Source organism: Entelurus aequoreus, linkage group LG07 (genome assembly GCF_033978785.1).
Source record: "Entelurus aequoreus isolate RoL-2023_Sb linkage group LG07, RoL_Eaeq_v1.1, whole genome shotgun sequence".
Classification (NCBI taxonomy): domain Eukaryota; kingdom Metazoa; phylum Chordata; class Actinopteri; order Syngnathiformes; family Syngnathidae; genus Entelurus; species Entelurus aequoreus.
Window position 1 is genome coordinate 26,487,104 of NC_084737.1, and position 19,694 is coordinate 26,506,797.

At 40.1% G+C, this 19,694-nt stretch overlaps 1 protein-coding gene across 1 annotated transcript in view; it reads left to right on the forward strand.

Annotated features, from left to right (window-relative positions):
• The first annotated feature begins 886 nt into the window (after nt 1–886).
• The window catches only part of l1cama (L1 cell adhesion molecule, paralog a), a 96,675-nt gene continuing 77,867 nt past the window's right edge, over nt 887–19,694 (forward strand). The window contains 1 exon segment of the mRNA XM_062053067.1: nt 887–996. The gene's annotated coding sequence lies outside the window, so the exon portion shown is untranslated.

The following is a 19,694-nucleotide window of genomic DNA, read 5'->3' on the forward strand; positions in this document are numbered from 1 at the left end:
TTTAACCCCCAAATCCAACCCTTGATGCTGAGTACCAAGCAGGGAAGAATGCTGGTATGAGCTTTTAAACATAACCCGTTAACTGCTGCCAATCACATGGTGAATAAGATACTCTTTAGGGTTCATATGTTTGTAAATCTGACAGTGATGAAGTCAGTGCCTCACCAGCCATGAACCTCACTGTGATACATGTGATCGACATTGGTATCGGTCCATCTCACTCATACATGATCAGTATCGTAATCGGCAGCATAAAATGTCCATCAATCCGCAGTAATGGAGACACAGAGAGGACACAACCAGGAGATCTTTTATCGCCATATATAATAATGGCCTTATCTGGTCATCACCTCTGGAGGAGGAGGAGGAGGAGGAGGCCATTATTACCCAGAAATCAGTGCATCTTCCCTGGATAAGAGACTCGAATTAAGCACGTTTCATTACCCGACACCCCTTTTAATTGGACAATAATGAACCCAAGGCTGCTTCCTTCTGTGTCTCGCTGGCATGAAGGAGCTTGAGAGATGAATAACATTTGAAAAGACTCATTTGGCTGAGCAGGTCAAACTGGGATAGGCTCCAGCTCACCCTCTGATGAGGACTCGGTTCCGAAAATGTGCTGTAAATGGTGGATTTAAGAGCATCTTGATACCAACCCTGGCCGACAACAAGGATGAGGAGGACAAGTGTGTGCTTGCAACAGAGGAATGACCAGAGATGCACATGGAGAGGGAGCTGAAGATAGGGAGGCAGCACAGGATGAGGAGGAGGAGGAGGAGGCTCAGACGAAGGGTGATGTCACCTCTAAGAGGCAGCCAATTAGAGAGAGGCAGGCCGAGGGAGAGCGCGGCCGGAGGAGGGTGTGTTTTTCCTCTCACTGCAGCATCAGCACGGCACTGAGGAGCACATTGCACCGTGAAGAAGAAGAAGGAGGAGGACAGCAGCAACAGATAGGCCACAGCAGGAGTTGTTGCAGGAAAAGGAGCATCTGTGGAGGTAGGAGGAGCTTTTTTTGTGTGTGTGTGTCTATAGTCTGCACTGAAGGAGGTGATGAGAGGATTAAATGAGGCTGTTACAGAAGTGGCATCACACCTTTGGCTCATCTACCTACTATATGTAAATGAGGTATTTCCTAGTGAAATGTCTCCTCACCTGCAGGCATTATGTCAGGAGTGTGTCGCGTTATTATTACTTGTTGGAATCTACTCCAAATAACCTGTTGGACTTCCTTTCTCCTCTGACATCATGTGTCATATCCATAATGCCGCCTTAAGTTGCCTTTCCTTGCACAAAAGTCTGCACAACTGATACAAAAAAAAAAATTTTTTGACCCCGGCAAAACAAAGCAATTTCACTCCCCTAATAGGCGAGCGGTGGCATGTTGAGTGTGTGATTGTGTGATTGTGTTGCAACAATGTCCATGCACATGAAGCGTGAGGCTAAGCCGCATGGGGAACATCACATGCGGAACAGACAGCAACAATTTTCTAGTCTGCTGCTCTTATCTCTACTGCAGCGGCATTGACGGTGCACACACACACACACACACACACACACTCACACAAAAGTGGGATTTAAATAAGGGGAGGGTAGCTATGTAAGTGTAACCGTCACAGGAAGTGAAAATAAGGGTGTGGCATCACTGACATGGGCCTGGAGGTGTGCACAAGAACACCTGGCTGCATGCCATAGATATACAGCACATAGACACACAGCTTGCCCTCTACTGAACAGCAGGAAACAGTTGGCAGCAGTTGTGTTAATATTTCAGTGTGTTGCCACGAGCAACGACAGCCCATATACGTCTACACATGTTCATTAGTCATGTAGAGTCGCCGCTGCTCGTTTTTTTATAACTTAAATGACATATTTACCTCATCATAGGTGTCAATGTTCTATTCTACTCTGTTCCGTCAACTTTTGTTGATTGTGTTACAAGCATGGAATGACACTATATTGCCAAAAGTATTTGGCCGCCTGCCTTTACTCACATATGAACTTGAAGTGCCATCCCATGGAATTGTCCAAAATGTTTTGGTATCCTGGAGCATTCAAAGTTCCTTTCACTGGAACTAAGGGGCCAAACCCAACCCCACACCATAATTCCTCCTCCAACAAATTTCACACTCGGCACAATGCAGTCCGAAATGTAGCGTTCTCCTGGCAACCTCCAAACCTAGAGAGTCCAGTGGCGACATGCTTTACACCACTGCATCCCACGCTTCGTATTAGACTTGGTGGTGTTTGGATTAGATGCAGCTCCTCGGCCATGGAAACCCATTCCATGAAGCTCTCTGCGTACTGTACGTGGGCTAATTGGAAGGTCACATGAAGTTTGGAGCTCTGTAGCAACTGACTGTGCAGAAAGTCTTTGCACTATGCACTTTAGCATCCGCTGAACCCTCTCTGTCAGTTTACCTGGCCTACCACTTGGTGGCTGACTTGCTGTTGTTCCCAAACTCTTCACTTTTCTTATAATAAAGTTGACTTTGGAATATTTAGGAGCGAGGAAATTTCACGACTGGATTTGTTGCACAGGTAGCATCCTGTGACAGTTCCACGCTGGAAATCACTGAGAGCGGCCCATTCTTTCACAAATGTTTGTAGAAACAGTCTCCATGCCTAAGTGCTTGATTTTATACACCGGGCCAAGTGATTAGGACACCTGATTCTCATCATTTGGATGGGAGGCCAAATACTTTTGGCAATATAGTGTATGTTTAGACTGGACTTTATTCTAGTAAAAAATATATTCTGCAGATTGATGCCTAATGACACGCTGATGTCTTATACAGTCGTCCCTCGCCACATTGCGCTTCAAATCTTCAAAATTCACCACATTTTTTGGATCCTTTTATTTTTTCAAAGCATATTCTAAAAATTTTTGGTCCCTAGGGTGAAGCATTTTCATACATAAAAATGGCTAAATAAACTAGAAATATCAATATTTCAGGAGTAGTAGGACCAAACCAATCAGAGCATGCTGTTGAGTATTGTGGCCCCTGATTGGCTCAGCCTCAGGCAGCATTACTTGATTATATTAAAAAGACGACTAAAGGGTGTTGTTTTATGTCAATAGGGCTCTCATACAGTTGAAAAGACATATTTAAAAGATTGTAAACAGTTTGTGTGCTTTAGCTTAAATCGTTATTAATGAATCCTAGTGGAAATTCATTTATTGCGGTCATGTTCGAAACCAATTAACAGCGATAAACGAGGGACTGCTTTGGTGCCATTCCGTTTATTAACAAATAAGTAGAGACACTTGTGATCTAGGGCTGTATAAATAAACATTGATTGATTGATTGATTGAAGTAATCTCTAAAATACTACTCTATGGTAAGCCTGGGCCAATAACCAATTTTTCTGGATAATATGATATCCCATATATTATTGCAGATAAACCATCTTACTGTGAGCATTGTTTTAAGACCAGTAATCACAATACATAAAAGTGATAATGCAAGTAACCCTTTCAACACAATAACATTTTTTTTTTTTTTACCATTGTGATTGGAAGTTCAATAACTTGGAATTATCTTAAATAAAAATAAAATCGACTCTCAACCTCTGTTAGCAAAAACTGTATCTTCAATAAATATTAAAGTGCAGTTTTTATTCCCATTTAGAAAAACTGGGTCATGTGGTTTGTTTTTGTTGTTATGGTAGGTAGGTAGGTAGGTCTTTATTGTCATTGCACAAGTACAACAAAACTTTGTTTTCAGCACAAACCCGTTCAAGTTTAGACAAACAAACAGTGTACAGGGTTACAGAACAGGAACGCTGATGGGTCGCCACAAGGTAAACGCTGGGGGAGGATGAGTAAAAAAATTACAATCTAGACTGGGCTCCTAAGGGGGCCCAGTCTGGAGTGGGAAAAAACCTCCATAGCAAAGCACATATACATATTACAACATCTCGAGACTAGCAACAGAGGGGAGGGAGTGGGGAGCATGGTGGCGGGCTGCAGCTCTTCAGGCTCTGCCCATCTGTCCATCACCTCTCAGGGATTTGCGTTGTTATTGTTGTTGCCGTCATTTCCCAACAAGTTCAGCATACTGGTTCACCTGTCCGTATATACAGTATGTCTAAGCTAGCTTCTGCTTACAGGGACAAAGATTGTGGATGGATGACAAGAGGGTTCACTCTGTTCATTTAATTTTTTACTATTGAATAAACACACCTAGGTGCTGAGAGCGATGCACAGAGTGAACCCTCTTGCACCTTGTTTGACAGAAAACAAACACACACGAGCAAGACAATTTATTGACGTTGGCAAAGTTATCAAGTAAATTTTCATTTATTGTTCATTTAACTGATTTATTGATTGTATTTATTTATATCAGCCCAGCCAGGCCTTCTACATGGTTATATCTATATTAAGTACTACAATTATTTAATACAGTTTAGTATGCATATCATGCAGAAAAAGTTCAGCTTTTAAGCCATTTGTGAGGCAAATACACACATGAGATCAATGTGATGCTAAATTGAAGCATGGCTACAGGTGGGGATGCTTCAACACACACGAAGGCGGGGCCCAGATGAAGAGTATCCTGTAGCAAAAGAGAGCAGGGAAGGGCGAATGTCACAAGCAAATAGGATACATCACCACACACAGGCGTGCGCATGCAGAAACGCTGCAGAGACCTCTACAGCCTAACTTGAAGCCATGTTTGTCGTCAGACTAGACTTGCAGCCTCGGCTAATACTGTATGGTGAAAAATGGTATCCCCCTCCTCTGACGCTGGCCCTTTAATTGAGCCGTTCCATCAAAAAGATGGATGGAAAGAAGGATTGGGCCAAGGAGCGAAAGCGAGACGTAAAAGAAGGCTGAGTCTGGGTGGAAAAGATTAAGACGGTGGCGGTTACATCTTTTAATGGCTTCACTCTTCAAGGAGGGGAGGGAGGGGTCAGCTGTAGGTGAAGACACAGAGCAAGGTCAAAACGTATGTGAATAATCATGAGATGCAAATGAATATTTATTACTCTTGAAGAGCTATACTACAATAACCCATTTACCTCTGCCTGGGAGGTTATGCTTCTCCATTGTCCATTATATAGAATAGAATAGAATAGAATAGAAAGTACTTTATTGATCCCTGGGGGAAATTCAGCATATATACCATAGATATACATAGATATCAATAATCTACACATTGATGACGACCTGGTAAAAATAATAAAAAATGGGCAAAAATGTAAAAAGATCATAACAAAAAATAGTATTTATTTAATATACTAACAGCATTTCATGATGAATATTGATCAAATATTATATAATTTTATCATTGAATAATTCCATATTTAATTGATCCCAACACTTTTTTAAAATTGATACCACACGCCCCCATTTAATGCATTTTTTTTTCTTTTAATTACAGTACACTATTTGAACTATTTCATTGCTTAAAATAATCTACAATTGTTAAAAGAAGATTATCATCAAATGTAATGGAATAATTGTTAGGTATGATTAGATTAGATTAGATTAGCTTGCTTCATTGTCATTTTTAACCAACTGTCGGACGTGAGAGGCAGATATTTCAGTACCAGAATAAAAATTTACTTTCCATTGCTTTTTTTTCTTCTCTGAATCCCACAGACTGAGCAGTCTTGTTCAAATGTTACAAACGGAGTTAATAAACTTTACTTGGAAATAGTTTTTGTAGATACCATGTCAGCTCATTTTATGAATCTATTTTGATAATCGGGTAATTATACCCAGAATGTTGGTGCATGCAACTCTTACAATGGTTTGTACGGACACATAAACATTTATTAAACAGGTTCCCAATAGTATTTTAATTTTAAGCGGACGTGAAACAAATTACAGAAACCAATAAAGAACCACTGCCCAAATGCAGCTGAGATAGGCTCCAGCGACCCCAAAAGGGACAAGTGTTAGAAAATGGATGGATGGATGGTAAAAATGATGAAAATATAAATAATGCAACATGGTTCATATGGTGCGTGTCAATATATGTGTATATATAAATGTTAAATGGGTTATACTTCTATAGCGCTTTTCTACCTTGAAGGTACTTAAAGCGTTTTGACACTATTTCCACATTCACCCATTCGCACACACATTCACACACTGATGGCGGGAGCTGCCGTGCAAGGCCCTAACCACGACCCATCAGGAGCAATGGTGAAGTGTCTTGCTCACGGACACAACGGACGTGACGAGGTTGGTAGAAGGTGGGGATCGAACCAAGAACCCTCAGGCTGCTGGCACTGCCACTCCCCCAACCGTGCCACACCATCCCCATTGTATATAATTATAGTAATATATTGTTTAAGTGTTTCAGTGAGTGTCCTGTAAAGGCTTAACTTCTTTTTACACTTTTCTGATGAAACCTGTCGTTTTATTTATTTATTAAACACCGCGCAGGTTTATTATGTTTGCATATAGATTAGCCTGAATTAAGAGCTCGGTGTATTCCAAATACGACTTGAGAGGAAGACACACTCTCACTTTGGAATTGGATATTGATATTTCAGCTCTTCCTGCATGAATGTTCATGGGATGCTAATGTCGGAGGCTGGCTGGTGTCCAAAAGGCCTTGAGTGTTGCATGGTGTCGGAGGAAGCAGAGGTCTGCTCTCAGTCTGACTCTCAAGAGCATCTTGCACTTCTTTTTCTTTTAGCCTCGGGGCAGCTTCTCCACTCATGCACTTTCCGGAACATTCTCTGGTGTTTGTGAATATTCAAGTAATGATTGCTGATTGGGGTAAAGCAAGATCAGCAATTAGACTGACCTCTTTTCCCCGGACATGTCCTCTTTTGCGGCGCTGTCCGGGCGGAGTTTCTTAAATGCCTCAAATGTCCGGTATTTTCAGTTAGGGTTGCGTGTATTTTCAATGTACGTCCAGGGTTAAGAAGGGGTTAAAAACAAAACAAATTGTGAAGGTGTGCGCAGCAGCATTGGTGAGGGAAGGGCAGAGACAGAGAGAGCGAGAGAGTTATGATAAACGGGCATGCGTCGCCAGGCTCTGCTTTTTATCCATAGATTTATCAGATTAAATTTTTTATTATCTATAGCAGTCAAAAGTGTGCCCCGGAGCCCACAGCTAATGTTTTAAAGGCCCACGGCACATTCTAAAAATACTATTAAAATAAACAAAGACATAACAAAAGTGAAATAAAAAAGCTTAAAGGTGAAATGTAATTTAGAAAAAGTTAGTTGACTAATTAAAACAAGCTGGGGTTTTTTCTCTTTCAAACTGTCACTGCTCAAAACATAATATTGATGTTTTAATGAATTATTGACCTATCCAAGGTTCCGATTACTTCACATTAAGTATTCCGCTTTGAAAAATATTTTTTGTGTAAGATTTTGCATATTTTGTGTGTTTGCCATTAAAAACATAGTTTTGTTTGACAAAAAAGGGCGGAAAACAAACAAACAAAAAAACAACATAAAAAAAACTAAAACATTTTGAAATGAGGAATAGATCTGAAGTTGATGTAGACTCCAGAGATTTAAGTGTTAAATATAAAATGTATGTATGCCCTGGCACACCATTATCATCATTTCATGACCCAAGCAAAACACTTTTTACACTTTTATACTGAAATAAATACACCTACGACTTATTAAATAAAAACATAGAAAAAACTAGCAGCAGCGGTAAAGTTCAGATCCATGAAGGAAAGAAGAAAGTGAATGAATGTTTATAACTGAATACATTTACATATGCATACAAATTTGTCTTTTTTTTAAATTATTTCTTTTAATGAATTAAGTAACGTTTATGACACCTTTTTTGCAAAACACAATATAGAATGTGAGATATAACAGGATAATGCCTACGTTTATCATTTGTTTTCAAAGCGCTTACAAAAACGTGGGGCCCCAAAAATTTACTGTGGGACCCCATTTTTATGACTTGATGGGGTCCCTGGGACCCCATTTTGAAAATTCCTAGCGCCGACACTGCTGTCAACAGAGGAGAAAAAAATGCTTAATTTAAATAAATATATTATTTATAAAGCAAGTTCGAGTATCATTGGCAAATTTTCACCTAGTCCCGGCCTTGGCACGCATATGTGTGTCCTCTTTTTGGGATTTCAGAATATGGTCAGCCTATGTTGAATCAACTCTTTCATGTTTTTTCTAGCGTCATAGAGGCCTACAATTACCAAACGTTCAAAAGCCTTGCAAGGAACTCCCCTGGTTGCTGTTTGATGGCGAGCGGGGCCGCTGCGTGTCAAAGGAGGGGGGGGGGGGGGGGGGGGGGGGGATTGTGTCGCCACGCTGTCAGGGGGCTTGCAGGAGAATACATTGAGGCGATTTAGGGAGCTCGGGGTCGGATTGATTGACAGGCCAGCTACCTCTAATTATATATGTGGAGGCCTGCACACGAGAAGGCAGGCTGCAGATGGAAAGATTGATTTCAACGTGAGAGCACCGGTATGGATTGGATTTATATTCCAGTTTCACTCAACCATCTTCATCTCTGCTTACATGGCAAACTTTGCTCTTTCCGTAATTGGAATGTCCACAAAGAAGCTGGAACATTTGTATTGCAGTTGTCTTATATAATGGAGGGCAGCACGGTGAAACAGGGGTTAGTACGTGTGCCTCACAATACGAAGGTCCTGGGTTCGATCCTGGGCTCGGGATCTTTCTGTGTTGAGTTTGCCGGGTACTCCAGCTTTCTTCCACCTCCAAAGAGTGGATTGTTGCCAATCAACCAGGTTTATTGGCAACCTGGTTGATTGGCAACACTAAATTGGCCCTAGTGAATGAATGTGAGTGTGAATGTTGTCTGTGATGAGGTAGCGACTTGTCCAGGGTGTACCCCGCCTTCTGCCCGTGTGCAGCTGGGATAGGCTCCAGCACCCCCCGTGAACCCCCAAAAGGGACAAGCGGTAGAAAATGGATGGATGGATATACAATGGAACCTGGATGTACAAACATAATGAACAGGGTTCGTAAATGGAAACATGTGTATATTGAAACTAATTGACCCATAAGAAATGTAAACATAAATATCAAGCAATCCAAGTTTATTTAAACAGCCCTTAATCACAAGTACCTCAAAGGGCTGCACAAACCTAAATGACATTGCCTGATTTGATTCGGGCTCCAAACTTGGAAAAAAAAAAACTACAAAAGCCCAAAATGGGAAAAAGAAGAAACCTTGGGAAGGGTACAGGTATTGCAATATTCATGATAATGTGAGAGTCCAGTCCATTGGGGGGCAAGCAGAAGGTCTTCATCCATGTCATTGAGGAGTGGTCCACTCCAGGTCACGACTGGTACCTCTCCATGTAGGAGAGGGGGCCAAAATAATGGGCTCCAGCCTCGACAAAAGTCCATATTTCAGTAAAAGGTGGTCCAGTTTGAACACAATATAAAGTAGTGTATCAAACAAACATAAACAGGCGGTTAATAGATCAACTTTCTACTCAATAACAAAGACAAAACAACAAAAACAAGGTGAGCTGTCTTCATTTGCAGCCGCCCTGCCAACACACTCCCGCACACACTGTCACTAGCATGGTGGTGCACTTACAGTTTGACATCACAAAACTCCTAAACTTTAACAACCAGGTCGCTCTCATAATGAGGAATGAAAATATAAATCCACTTTACCTTGTTGGTTAAACTTGTTGGCGTGCAGCAGAAGGAAGGGATAGGGGTTGAAGGCAGTGTCGACAATGCTGTGGATATTTCCAGAATGTTCAAAACCACACATTGGAATATGGGGTCCATTATTTAAACTTGTTTTAACTATTAAATAAACCTAAAACATGACTTATTTTATTTTTGTGGAAAATATTGGACACAATGTGTTTTCAAGCTCATGAGATGCGATGCAAGTGTAAGCCACTGTGACACTATTATTTTTTCTCATGTTTTTATTTTTTTATGAATGGCTGTGATGATAATGTCAATGAGGGATTTCTAATCACTGCTATGTTGGAATTCTTATTATTATGGATACTGTTGTTGATACTATTCATTTTTGTTTGACTACTTTTGGATCGTTTTGTGTCGTGTTTGTGTATCCTCTCAATTGCTCTGTTGATTGCTATTCTGAATGTTGCTGGGCCGGATTTGGTTTTGGAATTTTATTATTTTGGTATCGTGTAATAGTTTGTTGGATTGATTAATTAAAAATGTTTTAATTGTTTGTCGATTACTTTTCTTTGGACTCCGGTTGAGTTAGAAAAACTAGAAAAAATGCTGTAAAAAGGCTAACAAAACACTTTAAAATGGCTGCATGAACACTGAGACAAGGTTCGTACAACGAAGCATATTTTTTATCTCGTCTGTGGTTCATTGAATGAAAACTTTGTATAATGATGGGTTGGTAAAACAAGGTTCCCCTGTATGGGAACTCGCCTGATTTGTGGATATTATCTATATTACAACTTCCAGAGGTGACAATATGGCTGAGGTACCCCACGGGCATCAAATGCCATATTGGCAGTTTTAAATTGAAAAACTGATAAATCTCAGCCAACAGTAGAAAGTAATCTCTGCAAAGCCAATACTCATAGCTGAGATATTGAAGTGAAATAATATCAAATGACTTAATTATCTTGATACAGAGCCAGCAATAAAAGATGAGGTTGAACGGGGAATGCCTCTTGAATGACCTTTGTGCTCGCATGTTTTATTTTTGTCCCTCACAAAACTGTCTTTGTCTTAGCAAAGTCAAAATCCCCCCCCAGCGTATGTTCATCTGCAGCCCCATGAAAGAAGCGTTATTGTCTCCATAATGTCTCCTATCATTGCCCTGAATTGACCCTCTGTTCTTTGTGTTCTGATATTCGGGAAATAGTCTGTCCGCTGTCAGAAGATGATCTTATGGTCGATCATGCACTCATCCAGAAATGTGTTTTGCTGAGGGAAACAGACCCTAAAGTTGGTCATAAAACGAGCAAATACAAATATTTATTGTCAATGAGAAACGCATGAGATCTAACAATCATACATAACGATACATGAAGGATCATCAACATCACAATCGTAACGTTTTGGTTTTCTTTGAGGGCTTTTAACTAGGAGTGCACGATTAATCAATGAAATCCAATTATTTGATTAAAAACAAGCTTCGATTCTCATGTTGTTGCTTCAAATAAATCGTTTAATGAGTATAGTTACGGAAATAAAAATACAATAAAACCGAGTCCCTATGGGGTTCTTGGAACCTTAAATACGCGGACATGAGAGCGGTGATGTGTGGGTGCAGTGGTATGTGTGGCGCCGAACAACGGACAGTTTTGTTAAGTTTAAAACATTTTATTTTTTTTAAATCAATATAGACATGTTAGCAGTGCTTTTTCAATGTGCATTTATTAGGAAAAAGAATGAAGGTTATGGCAAGCAGAACTTTTCGTTATTGGAACTATTCTCCCTAAAATACGCATTAAAGCTGTGAAGTGTGTTTTAGCTGATTTACTTGATTAATCGAACAAAATCGACAGATTACTCGATAACTAAAATAATGGAGAGCTGCAGCCTTACTTTTAACTATGAAATTACTTCTGCTCAAGATCATTGGTGGATTCTGTAGACATTGTGTTGTGTACAGGGGGAAGGAGACGGCACAGACAGCAGGGATGTACCGGTAGTTTAAACTCTATTTTTATATATATATATATATATATATATATATATATATATATATATATATATATATATATATATATATATATATATATATATATATATATATATATATATTAGGGCTGCAATTAACGATTAATTTGATAATCGATTAATCTGTCGATTATTACTTCGATTAATCGATTAATACTCGGATAAAAGAGACAAACTACATTTCTATCCTTTCCAGTATTTTATTGAAAAAAAAACTGGCATACTGGCACCATACTTATTTTGATTATTGTTTCTCAGCTGTTTGTACATGTTGCAGTTTATAAATAAAGGTTTATTTAAAAAAAAAAAAAAAAAAAAATATATATATATATATATATATATATATATATATATATATATATATATATATATATATATATATATATATATATATATATATATATATATATATATATATATATAATTGCCTCTGCGCATAGCATAGATCCAACGAATCGATGATTAAATTAATCGGCAACTATTTTTATAATCGATTTTAATCGATTTAATCGATTAGTTGCAGCTGTCACGCCAAATTTCTTCCCTCTACAAAAACCTTCCCTCCCCCATTTACTTCCGGGGCTGCGTCCAATAAAATCACAAAGTTGCCGGGGGTCCTTAACCTGCACGCGACTGTCCTGTTTTGCGCCTGTACAAAAAAAAAACAATAATCGATTTCTTCAGATTCCAGCAGCTGTCAAAGACGAAGTATCCTTCCAGCGACGGGCAGTCAAAGCCGAAGTGCTATCGATCGCTGTCAATGACGTAAGAGGAAACATGACCACGGAAGTAAATGGGGGAGGGAAGGTTTTTGTAGAGGGAAGAAATTTGGCGTGACACAGCCCTATATATATATAAATAATAAATGAAATGTGTATTATTACAAGAGTGTATGGTGTGCGACTTGAGTAGGAATTAATGAGTGTTACCATGAGTGTTGAGCGAGAGGTGAGGAAGTCCAGGGGGGGACAAGACAAGCCCGGAGGTTCGTGAGCAGGCAGGAAGTCGGGGGGCTATAACGAGGCGTAGAAGGTCCGCGTCCAAGCGGGAGGTCGAGATCCAAGAGGCAGTCGGGGAAGCGGAGGGAACAAGGGAAGACGAGACACACAGCTCGTCATGCGGGAACGCAGGTCTGCTGTTGGAGTGACAAGGAGGACACGAGACAATCAATATGACAGGGGGAGAAAACACAGAGAGAGCAGGATTGCATATAGCATGGAGAATTTAGGTTTACTGTAAAGGACAGGTAGCTATGTTCTGGTGCGGTATAAAGTTAAAGTTAAAGTACCAATGATTGTCACACACACACTAGGTGTGGTGAAATTTGTCCTCTGCATTTGACCCATCCCCTTGTTCACCCACTGGGAGGTGAGGGGAGCAGTGGGCAGCAGTGGTGGCCGCGCCCGGGAATAACTTTTGGTGATTTAACCCCCAATTCCAACCCTTGATGCTGAGTGCCAGCAGGTTGTGTAGGCTTATGAAGGCGGTCCTCTGATCAGCCGCAGGTGCGCTGATTGCTGGTGATTGATTGCAGCTGCTTGCTGCCGCCGGAGTGACATGCGCTTGGCGCGCTCCTGGAAGTGCGCTCCTGGAAGTGCGCTCCTGGAGATGAGTGCGCCGGGGATGTGACACATTGTGCACTTAAGTCATTTTCAAAGGTCCAACAATAACATATTAGAGTCCTTATACTAGCCGTTTAGCAAGCTCTACTGGGAACTTGTGTGTCTGTAGCTTTAATGCTAATGAGCTACAGACAAAAAGTGCTATTTTTCACCTTACTCAAACTTACAGCTCCCAAACGAGTTGGCAGAGCTCCAGGCTTTATTTTAAGATATGTAGCGAAGCCTGTTTATTGATTCATTTGTTTAACATTAAGTGGTGTGCGGGGAGGTCTCATCTAGCTAATGGTGGGTCAGAAATGGTATAATATCCATGAGGAAGGAGTTTTTTCTGTGGTGCTCATGAACAGGTTCTTATCTATAATAGCCAGTAAAAAGTCAATTTTGCATAAGAAGGAGCCTTTAATTATGTTGTTATTTTAGTACACATTTAGACTTCACTCATTGTCAGATTAGCTCATGTTATGTTAAACACCCACAGCGTTTCCAACTCTGATTACATTGCTCAAACCGTTTATTAATGGCCTGATGTGGCATTGTTGGTTTTCTGACACATTGATTCGTTGCTGATGAATTTTTAACGAGAATTGGGAGAGGAGGCCGGGCTGTTGATGTATCCCCTTGTCTTCAACAGGGTTGTTTGCCTTCAAGTGCAATCAAACTGTTAGCATTGTATTTTACATACAATAGGGAATGGATTCACACGGGCCCATTCCTGGGTGGACCTCGCTTGAGAAGAAGGCGGGATGTAAATCAATGCAATGCAGTCTGCTGAAAATGATGGAAAGTGCCACCCTATGTAGCAACTGACGCTGAGGCCAAAGTTGGAATGGCCACAAAACACATTTTAAGATATGCAACACTCTACTGCCTTCTGGCAGCTAAAGTGGATAGGGCACCCCTCTAATTTGTCACTTTTCATGTATCAGATAAACCCTTACTACTGTACATAGCTTGACTTTCTCAGTCAGCTTGTCCTGGTCAGCAGTAACATGGAAATAGTGAAAAGAAATCTTTGAGCGAGTAAACAAAATACATGCCAAAGTACTACCTAAATAAAGTAGTAGTCTTTCGTAAAAAAGAGGGAAATTATTTAAGATGTTACAATAAGTCATGAAGAAGAAAATAACAACAAAAGTATGGATGTAAAATGTTTACAATTTCAAAAAGTTGCAGTTGGTGAGAAATGAAATGTAGCGTTACAAGAAAAGTATTTCAAGTCAGGTAGAAGAAAATAGAGAGTACATGCTTTTATTAAAAGACAAAACATTTTTTTTTTTACAAAAATATCTTGGTAATTTTGAAGAATATTAATGTAACAAGAATAATGTCATAATGTCACTAGAATTGTCGAACGAAAAAAAGATGAACAACATTGGAAACATATCTAAAGGTGATTTTATAAGGCTACACAATTCCAATTTGACTGCAGAGCATCATAGTGATATTCGCTTGTTATTTATCCTTCATGGCAGTTTGGACCTAAGTTTATTCTTTTCATGTGCTTTATGTAACAGTGGTACCTCAATTTAAGAGTGCTTTTACAAACCCCGTTTCCATATGAGTTGGGAAATTGTGTTAGATGTAAATATAAACGGAATACAATGATTTGCAAATCCTTTTCAACCCATATTCAATTGAATGCACTACAAAGACAAGATATTTTGATGTTCAAACTCATAAACTTTTTTTTTTTTTGCAAATAATAATCAACTTAGAATTTCATGGCTGCAACACGTGCCAAAGTAGTTGGGAAAGGGCATGTTCACCACTGTGTTACATGGCCTTTCCTTTTAACAACACTCACTAAACGTTTGGGAACCGAGGAGACACATTTTTTAAGCTTCTCATGTGGAATTCTTTCCCATTCTTGCTTGATGTACAGCTTAAGTTGTTCAACAGTCCGGGGGTCTCTGTTGTGGTATTTTAGGCTTCATAATGCACCACACATTTTCAATGGGAGACAGGTCTGGACTACAGGCAGGCCAGTCTAGTACCCGCACTCTTTTACTATGAAGCCACGTTGATGTAACACGTGGCTTGGCATTATCTTGCTGAAATAAGCAGGGGCGTCCATGGTAACGTTGCTTGGATTGCAACATATGTTGCTCCAAAACCTGTATGTACCTTTCAGCATTAATGGCGCCTTCACAGATGTGTAAATTACCCATGTCTTGGGCACTAATACACCCCCATACCATCACAGATGCTGGCTTTTCAACTTTGCGCCTATAACAATCTGGATGGTTCTTTTCCTCTTTGGTCCGGAGGACACGACGTCCACAGTTTCCAAAAACAATTTGGAAATGTGGACTCGTCAGACCACAGAACACTTTTCCACTTTGTATCAGTCCATCTTAGATGAAGCCGACGGCGTTTCTGGGTGTTGTTGATAAACGGTTTTCGCCTTGCATAGGAGAATTTTAACTTGCACTTACAGATGTAGCGACCAACTGTAGTTACTCACAGTGGGTTTCTGAAGTGTTCCTGAGCCCATGTGGTGATATCTTTTACACACTGATGTTGCTTGTTGATGCAGTACAGCCTGAGGGATCGAAGGTCACAGGCTTAGCTGCTTATGTGCAGTGATTTCTCCAGATTCTCTGAACCCTTTGATGATATTACGGACCGTAGATGGTGAAATCCCTAAATTCCTTGCAATAGCTGGTTGAGAAAGGTTTTTCTTAAACTGTTCAACAATTTGCTCACGCATTTGTTGACAAAGTGGTGACCCTCGCCCCATCCTTGTTTGTGAATGACTGAGCATTTCATGGAATCTACTTTTATACCCAATCATGGCACCCACCTGTTCCCAATTTGCCTGTTCACCTGTGGGATGTTCCAAATAAGTGTTTGATGAGCATTCCTCAACTTTATCAGTATTTATTGCCACCTTTCCCAACTTCTTTGTCACGTGTTGCTGGCATCAAATTCTAAAGTTAATGATTATTTGCAAAAAAAAAAATGTTTATGAGTTTGAACATAAAATATGTTGTCTTTGTAGTGCTTTCAATTGAATATGGGTTGAAAAGGATTTGCAAATCATTGTATTCCGTTTATATTTACATCTAACACAATTTCCCAACTCATATGGAAACGGGGTTTGTAGATAAGGGCTGGTTCTCGGTTAATTGTTTGAGTTTGAAAACGTTTAAAACTTAGAGTTACAAGCATTCCCACCATTAGTTGACTTAGAAAATCCCGCATAAAACATCTCACACGCTAGCGATAGCTTATAGCTAGAGATGGACATCATTTTGTTTTCCAGCCATGGGAAGGAAGCAAGTGAGTGTGAAGGCCACAATGATTTGAGATACAGGTGTTTTGAGTTAACAGCTCCGTCTTAGAACTAATTAAACTCATAAATTGAGGTTCTATTGTATTTGCATTCCAGCACTCTTGTTTTCACTTCCTGTGTGCTTCCGTTTTCTGCCATTTCACCTCTGGCCTTAGCGCTGCCACTCCTGCTTTGTTCTTCTGCTCAGGGCTGGATCATCATCGTTTGTTGCTATACCTCGACAGGTGTTGGTCTTTTGTGCACAGCCTAGTTTTCATTTGCTAGTCTTCTGTCTCTGCATCCTGGGGTCACGCCAACAACACCACACAAGTTTTCTGACCTACTGTTTGTTTTGTCACTTCAACACCATCATACGCATGGATGCGACACCCATATTAATTCAATTGTATGTCTCCAAAGACAAACTGGCCTCAGGTTGTTGTGAGTTTAAGGTTACGACTTTTAATACATCTCTCTTTCTCCTACTTTCTTTACTGTGTTTCTATTAATCCATATAAAAGAATATGCACTGTTGTAGTTTTACATGCACATAAATACAGTAAGACCCAACATATGAGGGGCCGTTAGGGACATTATTAGAATGACCTCTTACATACACTACTGAAATGTTTTTCTCTCACACACACTACTGAATCACTCTCACACACACTACTGAAACACTCTCACACACACTACTGAAACACTCTCATACACACTACTGAAACACTCTTATACACACTACTGAAATGCTCTCACATAAACCTAACGGCCCCTCATACTAAAATGCACCCATAGACAAGTTAGAGAGAAATGAGGCTGCAGGTTCTGGCGACTCTCCACATGGTCAGTCCAATTCACTGACGTTGAGTCAAAGTCTGCATCGTCTGTAAGCGTGCCGGGTTTTAAGTGACCTCTTGGCACCAAGTGGCTCCGTAGACTTCATTAAAATGCTTATTTATTTGCAGTGTTTACCTTCAGGGTGCATTGATTTGGTTTCTCTTCCCACTTCATAGAACAACACCTCATTGAATTTAAGCGTGATTTAAATAAATGAGGTACAATACACTTTAGCATCCTTCACACGTTAGTTGTCAAGTACTGCACTTGTTGTAAGCTTCCTGTGTTGATGTCTGTGTTGTGCTGCGTCGGCCATGATGGAATCATTAGGCTTGGATTACAGTCAGTGGGAGGAGGTCTGGGTTTGAGTGGGCTGTAATCCCCATACAAGGGCCCAATTTAATCTTACCTACTGTGCCATCCCATTACACACTACGCCCACTGCATGCAAGCACAGATGTATGCAGGCGCTCCCTTTAGGGCAGCAGGTGGGGGGGCGTGCAGGGGGGGGATACCGACAAGACAAGGAGAGGAGGCTGACTGGTAGAAGAAGGATTGAAAGAAAATGTCAAGATGTATTGGATGAGAACATCATTTACTCCGAAAGGCCAACATGAATAAAAACATGTTGAATTAATCGCAGGGTTTTCAGATCCAAAACGACAGTAAAATAACCTTGTTGTGATTTAGCAATACAGTCGACCCTCAACACATCGCTGATTTTTTTAAGCATATTTTAACATTTTTGTTCCTAAATTAAGCATTTCGAGCATAAAATAGCTACATACACTAGAAATACCAATTCTAAAGTAGTATTGGCCACTAGAGGAGACCAAATCAATCAGAGCGTTCAGTATCGTGCCCACTGATCGGCTCAGCCTCAGGGAGCATTACTATATTTGCTTCATTGAGTGTAAAGGTGGCTGAAGGGTGTTATTTCATGTCTAGTCGGCTCTCGTAATGTGGAAAATCAATTAATTTTTTTAGGCTCTAGCTGAGAAAATAATTCAGTTATAATGAATGATTCCTACTTAATTTGTCCTGATCATGTCCAGAACCAATTAGCTGCGATAAACAAGGGACGAGCGTATGTTTACTACTAAGGTTGTAAATTCAACACACAAGCAATCAGAACCCAAAAAATGAAAAAAGATTGGTATTGATTGTGTTGTTGTGAAAATGTCAGAAAGCCTCACTGAATGTCAACATTTAAATGTCATATTTTGACTACATTTAGTTTCAAATTGATTATTCAATGGATTTTTTTTTTTTACTACTTACACAAAAAGGACTGTTTTCACTGCTGGACTCTTGAAAGAGGTTCCGCAGCCTCCGTAGCAGAACCTCCAGGTTCTGTAACAGCTTCTTCCTTCAGGCCATAAGACTCTTGAACGCATCATAATAATCCCCTCAATTCCCCCCAAAAACGGAGTAACTCGCTGGAATATAAAGACAATATAACATACATCCATAAACGTGGATGCATATGTAAAAGTGCAATATATTTATCTGTACAGTAATCAATTTATTTATATCTGCACCTTATTGCTCTTTTATCCTGCACTACAACGAGCTAATGCAACAAAATTTAGTTCTTATCTGTACTGTAAAGTTCAAATTTGAATGACAATAAAGGAAGTCTAAGTCTAAGTCTAAATGCTTTTTGACTCTTGTGGAGTTGATAAACATTAAGTCAACATGGGCGATAACTCTAAAGGTATGACAGATTAGCACTTCCGGTCGGCAGTTCATTATATATTGGCCTGCGACACATTCTACAGACAAAAATGAACACGTCCCAGATGAGAACATTACACACATAAAAAAGAAACTATGAAATGTAACCGAACCAAATCCACACCCAAAATGGGATCTGACAACCAAAATGACGACCTGTGTGTCTTTCTGCATATAATGATGAACATGAGCACACATTTCTCGCAAGACATGGCACGTTTTTGAGTTTTCCAAAGCCCTTAAAAAGGTTTTAGTTAGTATAATAATCAATCAATCAATCAAAGTTTATTTATATAGCCCTTAATCACAAGTGTCTCAAAGGGCTGCACAAGCTACAACAACATCCTCTGCTCAGATCCCACATCAGGGCAAGATAAAACTCAACCCAATGGGATACAATGAGAAACCTTGGAGAAAACCGCAGATGTGGGGACTCCCCTGGGCGACTGGTGCAACGGACGTTGAGTGGATCTAGTTAATAGTGTGAGAGTCCAGTCCATAGTGGGGCCAACAGGGGATCGCAGCAGCGCATAGACGTCACCAACTCATGCACAGACAAGTGGTACACCCCGGGTCCCGACTTTGAACAGCTAGCGCCTCA